Here is an 18122-nt window from a genome sequence, read left to right as displayed (position 1 = left end):
TATTTTATTTAAATTTTTAATTAATTTTTTTTAACACACACACGCTTACGCTTTAATTACTTGTTTAATAAATATATGGGGTTGATTGTTCTTATGTAGTTTGTATGATGCTTTGGCAATACTGTTGTTACACATTCATGCCAATAAAGCTAATTTGAATTGAATTGATATTAAGGATCAGCACTGCTCCTGTACAGCTGGGTAGGTCTCTGTTCACTACTGTTCACTATACTCACTATACTTCATTACAGTCATTAAAAAGCAGAACGGTAGGGCTTTATAACGCTATATACTGTCTGGATAACACAGAGAACAGAGATATTTTGACTGTTTACACAGTCTCCCTGAGTCCAGGGTTACATGCAATATGTTTGGAATTCCATTAATAGTAAGTTAGCTAGCGTTAGCTAACTAACATTACATTAGGAACAATCCACAGCCGGCATTTTTCTGGATTTATTTTAGGTTTTGGAAAGAGAATAAATAGTACTTCTACTTTCAACCTCTCTGGCTAGCGACTGTATTTATTAGAAGTGCCCCAGGAAAAGCTTTGACCATAACATAGAAAAATACAGCCAAAAAAAAAGCTAGTAAACGACTCATTTTGCATTACAGACAATGGAGCGCAGCCATGAAAGTGTCGGACCTCAGTTAGAGCGAGTCCTGTACTGCGCTGTCCTGTCCGGCAGGATGCTGTCACCCACCTAAAACTGGTATTTTCAACAACGCATGTGGATGCATGTTGTAATAAAACGCCTCATGGTTTAACCAGGAGGACTTAGAGGCCGGTGTGCTGTAGTGTTGGCTGTCAGTAACTTTTTGGTCGCCACAGAGCCACAGAAGATATTATTTTATTAAATAAGTGAAGTGTACTTTAAAAGAAGTACGAGAGGTTGTAATGGAAAGAATGAATTGTGATTAATAATAACTAACCCAGAGCCAGTAGAACAAGTACACACTGTTTCAGCATGTGCAACACATTCTACGGGTTCATCACTAGAAACAAACTTGTTCAAGCCACCTTTTTATCTGTGTTGGACCATGGGGATCTGTTGTACGTGCATGCAGCATTGTCTCTGCGTAGGTAGCTAGATACTTTGTCACAGATGCCTAATGTTTAAACAAATTGGTGGGACGGCCTTCTCTAGTTACATGTAGACAGTTACACTGTTGTGTTTTTTTTTTTATCTACAAGGCAATCCTGTGCAAATTATGCAGTTACCTCTCTAGCGTCCTTGACTTTGCGGTCAGTGGTTACCAAACACGGTCTCGCTGGCTACTGCTTTTAAAAGTCCCCAGGGTTGTTTCCAAGTTAGGAGAAACTGCCTTTTCATATTGTGCAACCTCCTTACAAAAGATTATCCAGTTAGAGGTGCTGGTACCACTTTTGTGTGTGTGTGTGTGTGTGTGTGTAGATGTTTCCCATAGGCTGGATTCTTTAAGTGTGTGTGTGTAGGTGTCTTGGAAGATGTTTTAATGTGTCAGTGTAACTTGTAAAAGCTGTTTTGCTGCCTTTGTGGGTCAGGAGATAATATCTCAGCGGGGCCTCTCCTGGTTAAATAAAGGTTAAGAAATAACTGATAAAAGTTCAGCACTCAAGTCTGCAGAAACACTTTTGTGGACCTTCTGCAGCAGAGGATGCAGCACTTGAGTGCATTGTTTGTTAGTTTGTTTGTTTACTAGCAGCAAGGAACAATTTAACCACCTGTTTCCTTCCTACAAAGTACTTTTACTACTTCTTCCTGTTACAGTTTGTACTCCACATGTCCCTCAGCCCTTTCCTCTTCCTCCTCCTGTTCCTGCACATCACCCAAAGCATGGTTCTGTCAGGCAGTCTGTATAAACCCAGAAACTCCTGCTGCTCTTCCTCATGGTCATTTTTTCCTCGCTCTCAATCTCATGAATATGTAAATCGATGTCTGTAACCATAGCAGCTCAAACCTGCGTACCATCTTAGTAATCCCTTAAACTGTGATATACCTTAACTAAAAACTAAGCTAAAAGAGTATTTTTCCACACTGCATCACAGTGTCACGTACGCGCTTAATCTGGATCTGGATCTTCCAACGCTTCAAGTAAACTATGTCACACTAGTAACAGGTGAAATATTCAAACCAAAGGTCAGCATCATTACATCAGCTGGGAGAAATGTAGACGTCTTGTCCGTCTTTGACACAAATCCCTGGAATTCACATTTATTTGGGATCTCAGTGGGTTGGATCAGTTGGTTTTAGCTGCTGGGCTGTAGATTTGAACCCCAGGCTTTTTTGTTTCAGCCATCAGCCAGGCACGCCATATATTGTTCATTTCAGAATAAGTGTGTACTGGGATACTCACAGGTGAGTTGTAGTGTACATGTTTAAGAACAGTTTTTACACAAAAAAATGTATAAATAATAGTTTTCTGCAAGAGTTGTTGTTTGTATGGCCACAGGTTTTTCAAGATTTTGACACCGCAACTGTTGTTCTCTATCTAACTTTTGTCTTTTTATTTTTGATTCATTTCCCACAGAGCTTTGTAAACAGGAAGTATAATGTGGCTAGGGGCCCTATGAGTCGCGCTGTGGAATCACGAGAAGAAAATTTAATCAACCGTAAAACACTGTGAAAAAACTATTTTTCTATCATGTCCCGGCGCTGCTTCTTCTTTTTGTGTCAGTAATACACTGAGGGCGGCGCTCGGTGAGAGCAGCGATCGTCAGATCCACTTATTACCGTGGTGTGTTCAGCAGCATACGGAGGCTGTCAAGTAAAAAATCTATTAGATAGGGGACAATTCACATTATAATAATTGCACATACATTTGAATATTTCTATATGCATATTTTCATGATACAACTTACTCATTGATATTGATTCAACTTGTCTTTTTGTCAAGTACATTTACTCATTTTATCCAAAGCGGCTTACAATTGCTATATATGTCAAGGACACCATGGTGTGTGTCGCAGTGGGAATCAAACCCGGGTCTTCCACACCAAAGGCATGTGTCTTGTCCACTGCACCATCACCACTCCTATTGAACTGATGAAATCTTATTAATCCACCACATGATTATACACTCTTTCTGATGTCAAAATGTGCTTGAATTGTAAAACATATTACATGTGTCCATTAAAAGTTTAAAAAAAACAGGAAAATGTTAATTATTCTATTTTCTATTCTTTGATTTAGGGTTGATGGAAAAACATTAAATAAATTTGTTGACTTTTGATGCTGTTTCTTCACCATTTATAGCTCTACAATGGGTTTATGATTAGATAGTTTAGAAGAGCGCAACATTGTTTACAAAAATGCGAAGTTCATTATAGATAACCTCCTAATTTCGCACCAAATTATTGCATTCAAATTTAAAATGTACCAAAAACCCATTAAAGTCTCAAAATCCTGCAGGAAACACTGTTTTTTTTTAGCCTTTTTGGAAAATTAGCACCATTAAAATAATGCAGAATTAGCTATCAGCAGTTCCTGTTTGCAGCGTGCCTGTGGAAATACAGACAGCTGTCTCTACATTACTTTGATTCTGAAGAAAATCTTAAAACATGATGATTCTCAGGACGTAGAAATCATTAATAAAGAGGCGCTGCTCGTAAGTGGAGTTATGAGTGTTGTTTCACATTGGCCATCTGAGATGATAAAAGTGCAAGTCACACTGAATCACTGACAAAATAAAAAAAAATATGACTAAAAGTGAGTGTGACACAGACATCATGGGGTTAAGTGCATGAATCATCACAGACATGTTTTCTTTAACCAGCGTAGAAACTGGATCTGTTTAAACAAAGATCTCAGAAACACAACATTTGCGTCGGGACCTCAGAGCTAACGTTATGTGAGGTGGATAAATCTGTAGGTCAACCTGATAACACAGCCTGATGTCTGTTCTGACTTCCACAGTCGGTCCATGTGGAGACTGTTTTGTTTCAGGGAGTGGAGCTCGAACACATGGTGAGCCATTAGCGGTCTGCTCTGGCTGGCGTGCCAAGCACTTAATCTGTTCTGGAAATCATCACGCCCAATGAAACTACTTCCTCCTCTTTGTTCTGCAGGAAGAGCTCGGAGACAAAAAGCTGTTCTGCTCCTGATGGTGTTGTTGACCTCTGCAGACCTTTTACCAGACTACTCACTGCGCACTTTCACTCAGATTTTAGGTGTTCTTCCTTTATTTAAAGGCTTAATTTATGCTTATTTAAACAAGAAGTATATTTTAACTAGTTGTTTGTTTGGTGAGCACTGCATCAACACTGGATCACCTTCAAACTGTTCTGCAGTATCATCTTAAAAGTCAAGCTTCTCCATGTCCAAGATGGCGCTGAGTATAGCTGCCTCGGTGTTCGGTGCGCTTTGTTTTTGTCTTGTTTTTGTGTGTTAATTCAGTTTTCAGCTGCGATTCCCGGTGCTCATTCACCAGGGAGGAGCTCAAGAACATCAGGAGAACAACTCCAGCGGATTTAATTCTTAATTAATAAACTTTTCTTGCGTCATAAGTGGAATTATTGGACATTTTGTTGAAGGGTTCGCTCGCTGTCGTTCGCGCTGTGAAGCGCCGCAGGAGAGGGAAAAGAGCCGGGTCGCTTGTGCGTCTTCGCCGGCGGGGACTCCGCACACCGCTACTCCTGATCTGGAATATTTTCTCATCAACTGTAAACCATTTTACTTGAGTTTGCTTCATTCACTCTGGTCGGTATTTACGTCTCGCCGCACGCAAACGTGCACGACGCACAGCGCATGCTGGCTGACCAGATACTGTGTGTGGAGCAGACAAACCCGGACTCCCTTGTTATTGTTCTCAGTGACTTTATCAGGGGGAATCTCAGCCAAGAACTCCCCAAATACAGACAGTTTATAAAGTGCCCAACCAGAGAGGGGAACACTTTGGATCACTGCTACACCACAGATAGCAGTGCCTATCACGCCGTCACACGCGCTCCACTGGGTCACTCTGATCACGTGATGGTCCATCTGATTCCTGCTTACAGGCAAAAACTAAAGCTCTGTAAACGTGTAGTGAGGACATCAAAGAAGTGGACTAGTGAAGCTGTTGAGGACCTCCAGGCATGTTTGGACTGCACTGACTGGGATGTTTTCAAGAAGGCTACCAACAACCTGGATGAGTTTACAGAGGCTGTGACGTCCTACATCAGCTTCTGTGAGGACACATGTATACCGACATGCACCAGGGTGAGTTATAACAATGACAAACATTGGTTCACAGCTAAGCTTAGACAGCTGAGGTTGGCAAAGGAGGAGGCATTTAGGAGTGGTGACAGGTCCGGGTGCAGGGCGTTAAAGTACAGGTTTAGCAGGGAGGTGCGAGAAGCTAAACGACTGTACTCTAAAGAACCAGTTCTCTGCAAACGACGCCACTTCTGTCTGGAGGGGGTTCAGACAGATCACAAACTATAAACCCAAAGTCCTCCACTCCATAAACGATTCTCGCCTGGCAAATGAGCTGAACCAGTTCTACTGCCGCTTTGAGAGTCAATCGGACACCGTCCCCCGTGACTCCTCCGCTCAGCTTCAGCCTCAGTCCACCACTTCTTCCCCTCCCTCCTCAGAGCTGGCCAGCTCCACCCCCTCCCCTCCTCTCTCCATCACAGAGAGGGAAGTCAACGGTCTTTTCAGGAGGCAGAAACCCCGCAAAGCAGCTGGGCCGGACTCTGTCTGCCCATCCATCCTGAAGCACTGTGCTGATCAGCTGTCTCCGGTGCTCAGCTCTGCTTTTAACACCATCATCCTGGCCCTGCTGCAGGACAAGCTCTCTCAGCTGAACGTGCCTGACGCCACCTGCTGGTGGATCACTGACTTCCTGACAGACAGGAAGCAGCACGTGAAGCTGGGAAAACACGTCTCTGATTCCAGGACCATCAGCACCGGTTCCCCTCAAGGCTGCGTTCTCTCCCCCCTTCTCTTCTCCCTGTACACCAACAGCTGCACCTCCAGTCACCAGTCTGTCGAGCTCCTGAAGTTTGCGGATGACACCACCTTCATTGGGCTCATCTCAGGTGGGGGATGAGTCCGCCTACAGGTGGGAGATCTGCCAAAGACAATGATGGTGCACTTCTACACCGCCATCATTGAGTCCATCCTCACCTCCTGTACGCCTCCAGGACTCTGAGGCGAGCAGGAAAGATTGCAGCTGACTCCTCCCACCCCGGACACAAACTGTCAGACTCTCCCCCTCTGGCAGGAGGCTGCGGTCCACAAAAACAGTTTCTTCCCGTCTGCAACTAGCCTCATTAACAAGGCCCGGGTCCCCCACTGACACTCCCCCCTTACAAGTGATACAAATGTCTCTGCACATGTAAATACTGTTTCATCTCCCGTTAGGCGCAGACCTGGCACGTCGCACATATTTTGATTGTTGATTTTTATGTATGTAAGACCCAGAATAATGCTCATGTATATATCTGTAACGTTGTTCTTACATTCCATATTTATTATATTTCTACATTTATTTATGTGACTGTATGTTTGTCTGCGTGTGGCACCTCATCACCACAGCAAATTCCTCGTATGTGTAAAAACACTACTTGGCAATAAAGCTCATTCTGATTCTGATTCTCTTTGTCTCATTTTGTGTAAATTTGACCACATTCTATGCTAATTCCCCCCAAACATCCTGACTTTTCAAATGTTAACGAAATGTATATATAATGTTTAATGAAAATAATTGATCTTTAGATGAATCGCGATGCGGACTTGGACGATTATGAATCGATCACAAATGTCAATAATTGATTATCTAGAGTGTCGTTTAAGGTGGAGTGAACGTGGTTTGAAGGTGTAAAGTGTGTAGTTCAACCCCCATCTGACTCTATACTAATAACAGCAGCATCAGAAATAAAAAATAGCAGCAGCAGAGGTCAGCAATAACGCTGTAATAATGTAATAATGCTATGCAATGTTAGCTACATTTATATGAAGTAACATTAAATATCTTCATTTCATTACTACCTACTACTTTGGATTGTTATAAATACTTTGCTTTAAAAGTACCAAATAGTCAAACAGTGAGGGAAATACATCTGCATCCTGTTTGTTTTACAATCGCATCGTAGCCTCATAATCGTAATGAGGTGCTTAGAAATTCCCACCCTTCGTGAGACCAGTGAAGATGCACACCCCTAATACGCACCAGCTGTTTGATTACGCCTGTGTGTTCGTCTGGAGCGCAGCCTCCGACTGATCTCAAGACTCCCCAGAAAGTCCAGGTCTTTCTGTTATTTCCATTTCTGCCTTTGTCCTTTCTGTCCTTTTTCTTCACATCTGTGTACATTTATGAAGTATTATTAGTAGTAGAAACAGAAGAAACATTTGAATTGACTTAGCCTTTGCGAGTTTGCATGCAGTTGCATGGCGCACAGTAAGGATAGACCTTCGACCTTAAGCAGTGTTTCCCACAGGGCTTTGTGAGACTGCGGTGGACGGACCTCGGACCCTGTTCATCTTAAAGTTTAATGCATTAATCTGGTGGGCTTTGACAGCAAAATTAAGAGGCTAGCTTTATGAAGAACTTTGCGCTCTTTGACATAAACAATTTGATCATAAACACGTATAGATGTCTGTGAAGGTTCTCGGTCATCCAGGTCATAGTGATCCAAAGAAGGTTTAACAGAACTGGAGTCCAGTTGACTTTAACCTTCTTTGGATACCTTGTATAGATATAACGGTGACACAGCATTTAAGTCAATTAATTTATTTAATGATTTCCAAGTAATTTCCCAAGTTTTTTAATGTTTTCTTTTCTTTTAATGGACACATGTAACATGTTTTATATTTCCTGTGAATATATTCCAAATAACCTTAATTCCTTACTGTTTGTACTTGTGTTAGCACCTTATTTTGACAACCGGATGTTGTCACACGTGTATCCTCGGGCTAAGTCAGACACAGTTTGATAAATGATACTGTATCTGGGGCTCGTATTGCGTACAGCTCAGACTTCACTCCTCTCTTTAGGTAAGAGACTCGAACTGAAACACTCTCTTTGTGAAAGTGACTGAATAAAGTCGCTAACCCTGCCGGTCATCTCGCTCTGCTGTTTCAGTGCATTTACCATAAACGCACGAATACGTGTGCACTCCAGATTTAGGTGCGGCTACTTGATCATGTTCTCACAAATGAGTGACTGTAGATACAGTCAAAGCTGTTCAGTCCCTTTACATTGCCGTAGTTAGCTCAAACGATGTTGTGTCCTTTAAAACAAAAGTGGTTTTCTCTAGTCGGATGCCAAAGTGTGCGAGCATGTGAGCTTATAGCTTATAATGTGATTTATGACGAGAGTAAAAATATTTTTGGTTATTTTGAAACTGCAGGGGAACAAATTACACTGTGACAAGCCACCACGGTGTTGTAATGATACCACTGATGTAATTATTGAGATTATCAAGCCTTCGGACACAAATTAGTTTTTTCAGATTTTGGGCTATGTCCACAACTGCCTCACAAGTTGAACAATGGTTTAATGAAAGCTGATCGTAGGATCCATTAAGTTATTAAGGTCTCCAGATGAGCCGCAGGCAGGAGTCCCATTCGGTCAGGCTTTACATACGGGGTGATTAGTTTCCTCTGACAATTTATAAACTAATTTATTTTCATTGCACTCTACCAAATAACATGTACCTTGCTCCCTCAGGGCATCATGCCACCCACTCGCCATCAGGCAGCTCGCTGTTTCAGAGCTCCCTCTAGTTGTGTCAGTGGAGGAGAAAATTACAGACAGCTGGAAGCTTTTACTCTGTGTGTCATTAAGAGCGAGAGGGCTGATAAAAGTTTGCAGCAGCAGCAGTAACATGATAAATCACAGTAACCATCTAAGAGCCTTCCCTTCGGTTATCTCGCTGCTGAGTCGGAGGGTGAAATTTGTCCTTGCAGTGGAGCGTGTACTGTCAGTCTGCTGGGTCACGAGTTCCTGTTGAGCGGCATGCCAACATGTGACGCAAGCTCTGCGGCTCTGGCACTCGTAGTTCAGCAGCGGGTTAATGACTGACTGTGAGATCAGGGCTTGCATGCACCACAACATGTATTTAAGCAGCCAAATAGATATTTAAACTGTAACAGGACCTTGGTTTCTTCCCAGTGAGGCCGTCCAAGTTGGCTCACTTGCCGGGCACAGCTGTCCACGGTTTGGCCGGTGGACAGAGAGTGGTGTAAATTTACAGTAACCCTCATTGATGTCTCAACCAGGGAAAGTAGACACCTGCTGTGAGACTCTGAAGCAAAGTAAATACTCATTATCTTGTTTTTGTTTCTTTGTGTTATTGTGTGACTTTGGTGTTTTAAATGGTTAAAAAAAAACAAAGTCACACAAACACAAACTTACCCATCGAGGCAGCGGTAGACCAGAGAAGTCAAATTACTATTTTTGCTATTTGGGAGTCTGGTGGCTTTGACGAGAGTGACATACTGGCTGTTTCTGGTTAAACAAAAAGGCTCTTACCCTTTAAAAAAAGGTCTCTCTCTGTAGGGATCCTTTCCATAATGTTGTCAGACACGTGTAATAACAATCTGAGCCTGTCAGTGGCAAAAACAAGCACCTTAGTGGACGTACTTGGACGGAGCGCAACTGCCTTTGTTAGTTTTTAAAAAACAATGAAGATGCAACACAACAGTTTTGTTCTCTGAATCATCAATTCAGAAATAGATTTGAGCAGATCAGCGGGAATTCTTCATCAGATGTGCGGTAAAATTGTTGACCACATGGACAGTAAATGCTGGGGCAGGAAGCCAGCTGTCAGTTTGGTCCTCGGGTCAATAAATTACGTACAACTGCAATGACATTTGTGTTTGAGTCCAGAGTTCACCGCCATGTTGATCTCACTGGTTTCCAGTTTCCTGTCAACACTTCCTTTATCCATCTGCAGGAAATGCCCCAATAAATATCTACATAACCTCAGACAGAAATGAAATGAAACTTCAGTATCAGCTGATACAGTTTCAGACTTCAGGCCTGCCGAGTGTGCACACTGGATAAGTAAAGGTCAGAGGTCGGTTATCTTCTCTGTTTGTGCCTTAACTACTTAAAAGTCAAAGTGAAAATTCTTCATTTTTCCCCAAAACCATGAGAATAAAAGCCATGAATAACATTTCTTTTAATGTGAAAGAGACTTTCAGCAGGGGCGGGTGTAATACATGTGTCTTTGCTTCAGAGCATTTAATCATGTGATCACTTGAGAGTTGCTCCTAAAGGTTACTGCTACACTTTGCTGTCATATAACAAATACATGTGATAAATGTGTCACTACTCAGAAAGCTAGTGTTTGTATTATGCCGCTGAACTCTGCTGAAAAATGCCGTCAGATAAAAACTGTAACCTTCTGTTTTTCCTCCAGGATGTCATAGTCGGCGTCCTGTACAGCGCCCTGATCCTGCTCTTCTTCCTGCCGGCGTTGGACCTGATCGACGGCTTCAACCTGACCTGCCGCTACGCGCTCATCATCGTCTCCTTGCACCTGGGCCTGGGCCTATTCTCTTTCACCCTGGACACCTGGAGCACCTCGCGGGGCGACACCGCTCAGATCCTGGGCGTAGGTGCCGGCATCGCCCTGGCCTCCCACGTCAACCACTACCTTGGTCTGTTGCCCGACCCGACACCGGACCAGCTCCCCTTCGCGTGCCCGTTTTTAGCGCCAGCCTGGTGGGCATGGCCATCCTGCGGCTCTTCCTGGGCGTGCTAGTGCTGATGACCACGCGGGCGCTGATGAAGGCCATCACCATCCCGCTGGTGTGCAGGGTGTTCAGGGTGCCCAGCACGGATGTGAGGAAGGCGAGGCAGCACATGGAGGTGGAGTTGCCCTACCGCTACATCGTTTACGGCGCCGTGGGCTTCAACGTGCTCTGCCTGGTCCCGCTGCTCTTCAGCTACATGTAGTACTCCTGTTTGGATGTCAGTTCTCTTCCTGGTCAACAGCGAAGTGACCCCCCAGAACCCATCCAGAACCCCCTTTTCTTAGTCTGGGTTGGGACTAACGGGAATAAAAGCCTAAACTCTGATGTGGCTGCTGACATGTTATCAGTTTTTCAGTTTCCCCCCTTGATGCCTCAGGTTGGGATGAACCAGGAGCTTTCCTGACTGAGTCTGTCTGCTCTGTTATTTAGATTTATGTAGCTCCTCTTGATCCTGGGACTCGCTGCGACTGCTTTTGTAACAGTGGAAAGAAACTTTTTGAAAGACTTTAAATGCCACTGATTGCTATACCCGAGACTTAGCATTTACATTTTTACTAATGCTGTTAAAAATTAAGAGTTCAGTCAAAGAAGCACACAAGTATGTTTTTTTTAAAGACTGAATTCTTCCAATTTTCCAATTTTCTTCCAGCATCTTAAGGAAACACGACTGCACAGTGAATTCACAAAATAGTTGCAGGTCATTTTTTGTTGGACCACCACTTTGATTAATCAACAAATCGTTTCAGCTGAAAGTTCTGTGAGTCTCTGTGTGGTTCTCTGTCAGGAAGCTTCTTAATATTAATATTTATGGATACACCGAATGTTCGGCCACCGAAAAGCACTTACGGTGTTCGACCATTTCTGTCACTCTGTGTTCGGAAAGTTTTTCATTATATTTGGTTTCGGGTTCGGCCAAGAATTTTCATTTCGGTGCATCCCTATTAATATTTGATCTTCCTCTTGTCTGTCTCGCTTCTCAAAGCAATAAGGTTTTTATGAAGTTGTACTTTCTTGTTCTTGGATAAGAGTTTATCCCAATGGAGAGAGGTTTCTCCTTCACCTGTGGAGTGGACACACCTGTGGTTTAAAGTTCTGACTGAAGAAGAAGAAGGATACAAGTCAGAAATTAGATACTTTTTGAGGTGCTTGATCGCACGTGAACAGCGTTTTCCCACTTTGTCTGCTCTGTTTACTGTTTCTGTCTTTATACAGACAAATTATCGTCAGCCCTCTGCTCCGAGAACGATTGCTTTTCCTGCGAAAAAGTACCGGGCACATACTGCATCATCCAGAGGGAAGGAAGGAAGAGAGCGCCACTTTGTTTGGGAAATGTACAGAGAGGGTTTATTTGTAATCTGTGAGGTTGTCAGGAATCTTTCCGCTTTGCTCAGCTTTTTTACCTTCACACTGTAAAGTGACTTCCCGTCGCTGCTGAGATGCTGTCGATGGCTTGCATCCACTTCCTGTTACAGAGGAGAGCTTCTTCTGCTTTTATCAGGAGGGAGGAGGTGGTGGAGAGACAGAGGGGAGGATGACGATACAGCTCAGACCAAAAATATATGTATACACTAAACAAAATTATAAACGGAACACTTTTGTTTTTCCCCCCATTCATCATGAGCTGAACTCAAAGATCTAAGACTTTCTGTATGTACACAAAAGACTTATTTCTCTCAAATATTGTTCACAAATCTGTCAAAATCTGTGTTAGTGAGCACTTCTCCTTTGCTGAGATAATCCATCCACCTCACAGGTGTGGCATATCAAGATGCAGATCAGACATCATGGGTATTGCACAGGTGTGCCTTAGGCTGCCCACAATAAAAGGCCGCTTGAAAATGTGCAGTTCCATCACACAGCACGACGCCACAGATGTCGCAAGTTTTAAAGGAGCGTGCAGTTGGCATGCTGACTGCAGGAATGTCCACCAGAGCTGTTGCAGCTGAATTGAATGTTCATTTCTCTACCATAACCAGTGTCCAAAGGCATTTCAGAGAATTTGGCAGTACATCCAACCGGCCTCAAAACCGCAGACCACGTGTAACCACACCAGCCCAGGACCTCCACATCCAGCATCTTCACCTCCAAGATGGTCTGAGACCAGCCACCCGGACAGCTGCTGCAACAATCGGTTTGCATATCCAAAGAATTTCTGCACAAACTGTCAGGAACCGTCTCAGGGAAACTCCTCTGAATGCTCGTCGTCCTCACTGGGGTCTCGACCTGACTGCAACTTCGACAACCATTGAAGAGGAGTGGACCAACACTCCAAAGGCCGCAATCACAACCTGATAAAGTGTATGCGAAGGAGATGTGTGCACTGCGTGAAGCAAATGGTGGTCACACCAGATACTGACTGGTTTCCGGACCCCTCCGGACCCCCAATACAGTGAAACCGCACATTTTGGAGTGGCCTTTTATTGTGGCCAGCCTAAGGCACACCTGTGTAATACCCATGCTATCTGGGCAATACAATTTTGTAGCTTTCTCACGTAGCTGAACCAGACGGAGTCGCACGGCCTCAGATTTTAGAATAAGGTAGAAATATTTGGAAGAAACAGTGGTAAGCATGTGAAAGCAATCTGTCAGCTTTTACGTGTCACATTCTCATAAAATTAGTCTTATTATTAGGCAGTACGGTCTGCAGAATATGTTTAGGACCTCTTTACAATTCTCTCAAAATATTTCAACTTTATTCTTCAAATCTAATTTGCCTCCAACAGTGCTAGAGTTTTTTTGTCAACAAGACTGGAACAAGTAGATTACTTGTTCAAGTAGTTACTTGTTCCAGTCCAGCATCGTTAAGTTGTCGTTAGTTAAGTTTTATAAAACTTGATCGCAACAGCAGGAAGTTGTTCTGCTGAAAGTTTCATTATTTTTCTATTTTGCCACAGTATCATAGCAATATTGAATTTTATAGACTTTATAAATTTTGGCTTAAGTCAAAACACCACCCCAGTTAGTTTTTTCAGGGTTTCTGTGTCTGATTAATCTCCCTGCTGAAGGATCAGATGCCTGTTCCCACTTATAAAGCAAGACTGTTTTGCTAACCTGAATCTTGTTTATTCCAATCACCTGTATTGTTAATGATTGATAAATAATAACCACTGGTCTAGATTGAAAAGTAACATGAGAAGGAATCAAACGTTGTTTGTTTAGGTCAGCTTCACTGAGCAGGTGTGATTTCTCTGCAGATGACACAAAGCTTTATAAAACACCAACCGGAGGATGTATTGTTGTCATTTAATTTCCCTCCGTTCATTTCGGCCTTAATGTGCAACTCTTTGTAAAGTCTGTTTCGACTTAAGAGCTCTAAACCGCATCCTCAATTACCTTTCCGACGTGCTGATGGTGATTGAGAGATAACTGGTACATGCACGTGTGATGAATTAATGATATATGCATTTTAAATAGTCACGACAGCGTGTAATGGTAGCACAAACTGATGTCGTAGAGCCTCGCAGACGCAACATAGTCAGGGAAATGTGCAAGTATTGATTTGTAAACATTTGATTCAGGGTGTGTTTTATGCATCCAGTAACCTACTTAGAGTTTTATGCACCTGGCCCCAGAGGTTTTAAAAATTGTCTCCAGATAGACAGACAGTGGCTCTGCTGTCGTTTTAAACCTGCATTCACTGATATTCCACATAAAAACTTGTTTGTTTTGGTGCATCCTTAATTTTTTTGTTAGTTATAGAATGTTTCGGTATTTAACTGAGTGAGAATTTAATACCTCCTATTCTGTTGCAGAACAAGACTAGATGTTGTTTGTAAAGATTAGCAGGTACATTATAAAACTTAGCCCCAACAAACATCTGCAGGTTTCCCATAAAAAAACAGTCCATAAATAAATAAATGAAAGCAGGAGGTTTGACTGATAACAGCAATTAGAAAGAATAACAGACTCCAGCTTTCTGTCCTCCTGTTCTCCTCCCACTCTGATGAATAAACCTGAGGCTGATGTCTGCAGGACTGGACCAATCTGAGTTGAAGATTAGAAGGACTTTTTATTCCCCCTGTGCCTGCTTTATATTTTTATAAAGAAGTGCCCACGGTCTTCTCTAGTGTTCCTTCAGTAGATCACATCAACATTAGGACTCTGCTTCTGCTGGAAGAAACAAACATTTCTGCAAATTAAAGGATTTCATGGAATAAAGAACTGTTCTATACATAGACAGGACGTCCTGTTGGGGTTCACGGACAAGATGACCGTTTGGCATTGTTAGTTGTGTGTTTGTAAACAACAGCAGCAGTACAGTGGTTTGTGTTTTGTCTGTTTCCTAAAGAGTTCTTATCAGATGTGCTCAGTGGACCGTCAGTCACCCTCGACATCAGTCTTGTTATAGTGAAGTAAAGATTTATTTATATTCTGCGTCGAGTCTACATTTATCTCACAATTGCTATTTATGTCAGGTTGCACGCCTTTGGAGCCACTGGGGGTTAAGTGTCTTGCTCAGGGACACAATGGTGGACGCGTCACAGTAGGGAGTTGAACGCGGGTCTCTCGCACCAAAGGCATGCGTCTTATCCACTGCGCCATCAGAATCCCCAGCTCTACCGTCTACATCGCTCTGCAGTCACACCGCTGAAACGATAGTTGGAGTCCATCCATCCATCGTCAACCGGTTATCCTGCGTACATGGTCACGGGGAACAGCAGTTAATTTTAGTGAAATTACTAAAATGCTGAAACGAGAGAAGGTGTCGGAGGAGATGGTATGTAGGACCCTTGTGCCAGTTAAGGCAGAAAAAGGAGGAGGACGAGCCGGAAATGCGTAGGAGGAAATGTGAAGCTACCAAGCCGACCAATCACAGTTCTTACGAACTGCGTCGCCGTTTGTAGTGTGTCAGGCTACTGCGCAGATTTGATGCAGAAGTATGAATTCAGAGAAAAAGACACGATTGTCAATAAATATCAACACCGTGTCCACTGATGATGTGGCTGAAAGATCTAAACTTACTCAATTATTACAAACTTAACAAAATGAACCCCTAAATTTGGTTAAAGAATTATGATTACAAGATGCACGTTGGTCAGTACTCTCTGCTGTAACGTTGGTGCTGTTTCTAAACTCAAACATTGGACAGAACAGTCTCTGTTCTGGAATTTTCCATCATATTACTTCCTCAGAAGATTAAGTTTTCTTGGAATTGCAGACATTCAGATTTCCGTTTTCCTGCGCTCTTAAAGAGCCTCTCGTTCACATTATAGTTTCTTGAGCTTGGAAACGGCGGTTGACTAAAGGAGTCTCACCACGAGGTCCCTTTAGTAGCTGTGGATTCGATAGAAAGCTCCAGAACAACTGCTGACCTTGTGATTTCTTTTTCCAAGGTCAAGGCTGAGCTTTAAAACATCTGAAACCTTTCTTTGGAACTTTGGTCCAAAGTTGCAAAGACACTCCCGCACACCGTCTTACTTGCAAAAACAAGCAACGTTTCGATGCTTGACCTTCATCAGACATCGGTCTAAAATGTTTTGATTACAACTCACAAGCATCTGTTACACTAACGGGCGGATGAAGAAGAGACGGTGAGATTCAGTTAACCCAGTTTGACAGCTCTGACTAAAGATTGCTGAGCACCTCTGAGAGTGCACCAGGATAATATTCAGAAACATGAGCGATGTTGTTCGGTCTTGTACATTTCACTGTTCAGAGTTTGTGCTGAATCTCTCTGACTGAAGCCACACAAGTTTCATCCACACATTCCTCCTCGTGTTTATTATCCACTGCAGCAGTTGTGGGTGAAGTGCCTTTTTTTTGTTTAACCAGCAGGTGCAGCGTTCAGGTGCTGCTGCTGTCTGCCGGTGACCTTTCACCTCTGAACTTAAGACCAACAAAGTCCAGAGGAAAACAAACTTTTCGTGAGTCTTAATTTGCCTCAGTGAGGGCAGCAGGAAGCCAAGCTGACTTGTATGTTGTTGTTGTTGTTGTTTATGGTACTGTCTTAATATGAATGCACTGTCCCCAGAATGCACTGTTTTCCCCCCCGAGCCAGGCAGAAAGGGTGAAGCTGGTCCGAAATGAGTTCGTTATCTTCCCGAGGAACTCTTGTGATTCAGGATTGTGGAAAATTAAATTTTATTTAAATCCGAGTTCAGGACAATTTGAGTTTTAAATGAGAATTCAGAAAAATGTTTGTGTTTATATTTGGTTTGTGCTTTTTAAAAAAGTACGATTTAGTTGGTAAAAATACCAAAAGCGAAGTATTCCAGCAACTGTGACGAGTAGATGAAACTACTGAAGGCACAGATTTAGTTTTCCGTATTTAAACAACAGCTGCAGCTAACAACTATTTTCATTTTTTAATAACCTGTCAATTGTTTTCTCAATTAATGGACCACTTATTTGGTCAGACAACAGCAAGACGTATTGGTCACAGTTTCCTGTAGCCCAAGGTGACGTCTCCAAACGCCACGTTTTGTCCGACCAGCAGTTTCTTTTGATCGACTAATTGATTATTGATTTGTTTCGGCAATTTCTATGTTGCTAAGACAAAATGATTGGAAGTTTTTGGTGTAATCAGTTACAAACTGTGTAAATCCAGAACTCATCACATTTGAACCTGAACTTCGACCCCGCCTGCTCACATTTGGTCAGTGAAACACAAACCGACCAGCTTCACCCGAGCGTTCGCCAGGCTGTGATTGGTCAGGACGAGGCGTCTCCGCTGCCCGGCTCGTTTCACTTCCCCTTGCCTCGCCACGTGCCCTTAAAATATTTCTGTTTGTTGCAGCGTTAATTGTGTCTGAACTTGGTTTCCTCACTGAACCACTGAAACAGGAAGTTTATCCCTGTTGTGCTTTTTTGTTTGGTTTTTTGATTCATCAACAAAAACACACAGCTTCTGTGAATCTTGTGGTGGAGTTACGTTTGTGTAGTCTCAAATGTCACCACTGTTGACTGATTTTCAATAGAGTAATTAAATAAAATACTTTTCCTTCTTAAAATGCTTCTTTATGTCTGCGTAGTAAGGAGAAGTCATTTTCAGGTCCTCGGAGTGTTGGAGGATCCAAGGAAGACGTTTCGTCTCCCATCTGACGTTTAATCACCAAAATATGTGAAAATAGGGCCCAGGTTTAAAAACACAGAGATTATCCTTTAAATACTTCCATCTTCTCCTGTTTCTCGCTGCACTACCTCCACTTCAGCTGGCAAAACCTTTTTGATTATCTTCAACCCGTCGAGTTGACCTTGATTTTAACCTTCTTGGATAACAATGACCTGGGCGACTGAGACATCGAGAGTTACAGGAGTTTGGTTTAAACCCTTTAATGTCTTGTGATATTCAACAACACACATTTTGACCTCACCCTCGTTTCCACCGTCGTCTTCCTGCAACAAGTCGCCTTTCACGAGATTTCAGAGCGAGACTTCAGCTTCCTGTCAAAAACAAAGTGTGTCACTGGGGGCGAGTTCAATCTCAACGTTTTGCACCGGTTTGCAAAGTTT

At 42.8% G+C, this 18122-nt stretch overlaps 1 pseudogene; it reads left to right on the top strand.

Moving 5' to 3' along the window:
- LOC119910983 overlaps positions 1-10992 on the top strand; it is a 31343-nt pseudogene extending 20351 nt beyond the window's left edge.
- The last annotated feature ends 7130 nt before the right edge of the window (positions 10993-18122 follow it).

The sequence above is a fragment of the Micropterus salmoides genome, unplaced genomic scaffold, assembly GCF_014851395.1.
Source record: "Micropterus salmoides isolate LMB-PRFRI ecotype aquatic unplaced genomic scaffold, ASM1485139v1 Ms_hic_scaffold_19, whole genome shotgun sequence".
Taxonomy (NCBI): Eukaryota; Metazoa; Chordata; class Actinopteri; order Centrarchiformes; family Centrarchidae; genus Micropterus; species Micropterus salmoides.
The sequence above is the reverse complement of the archived record's forward strand: the minus strand, read 5'-3'. Positions and strand labels throughout refer to the sequence as shown.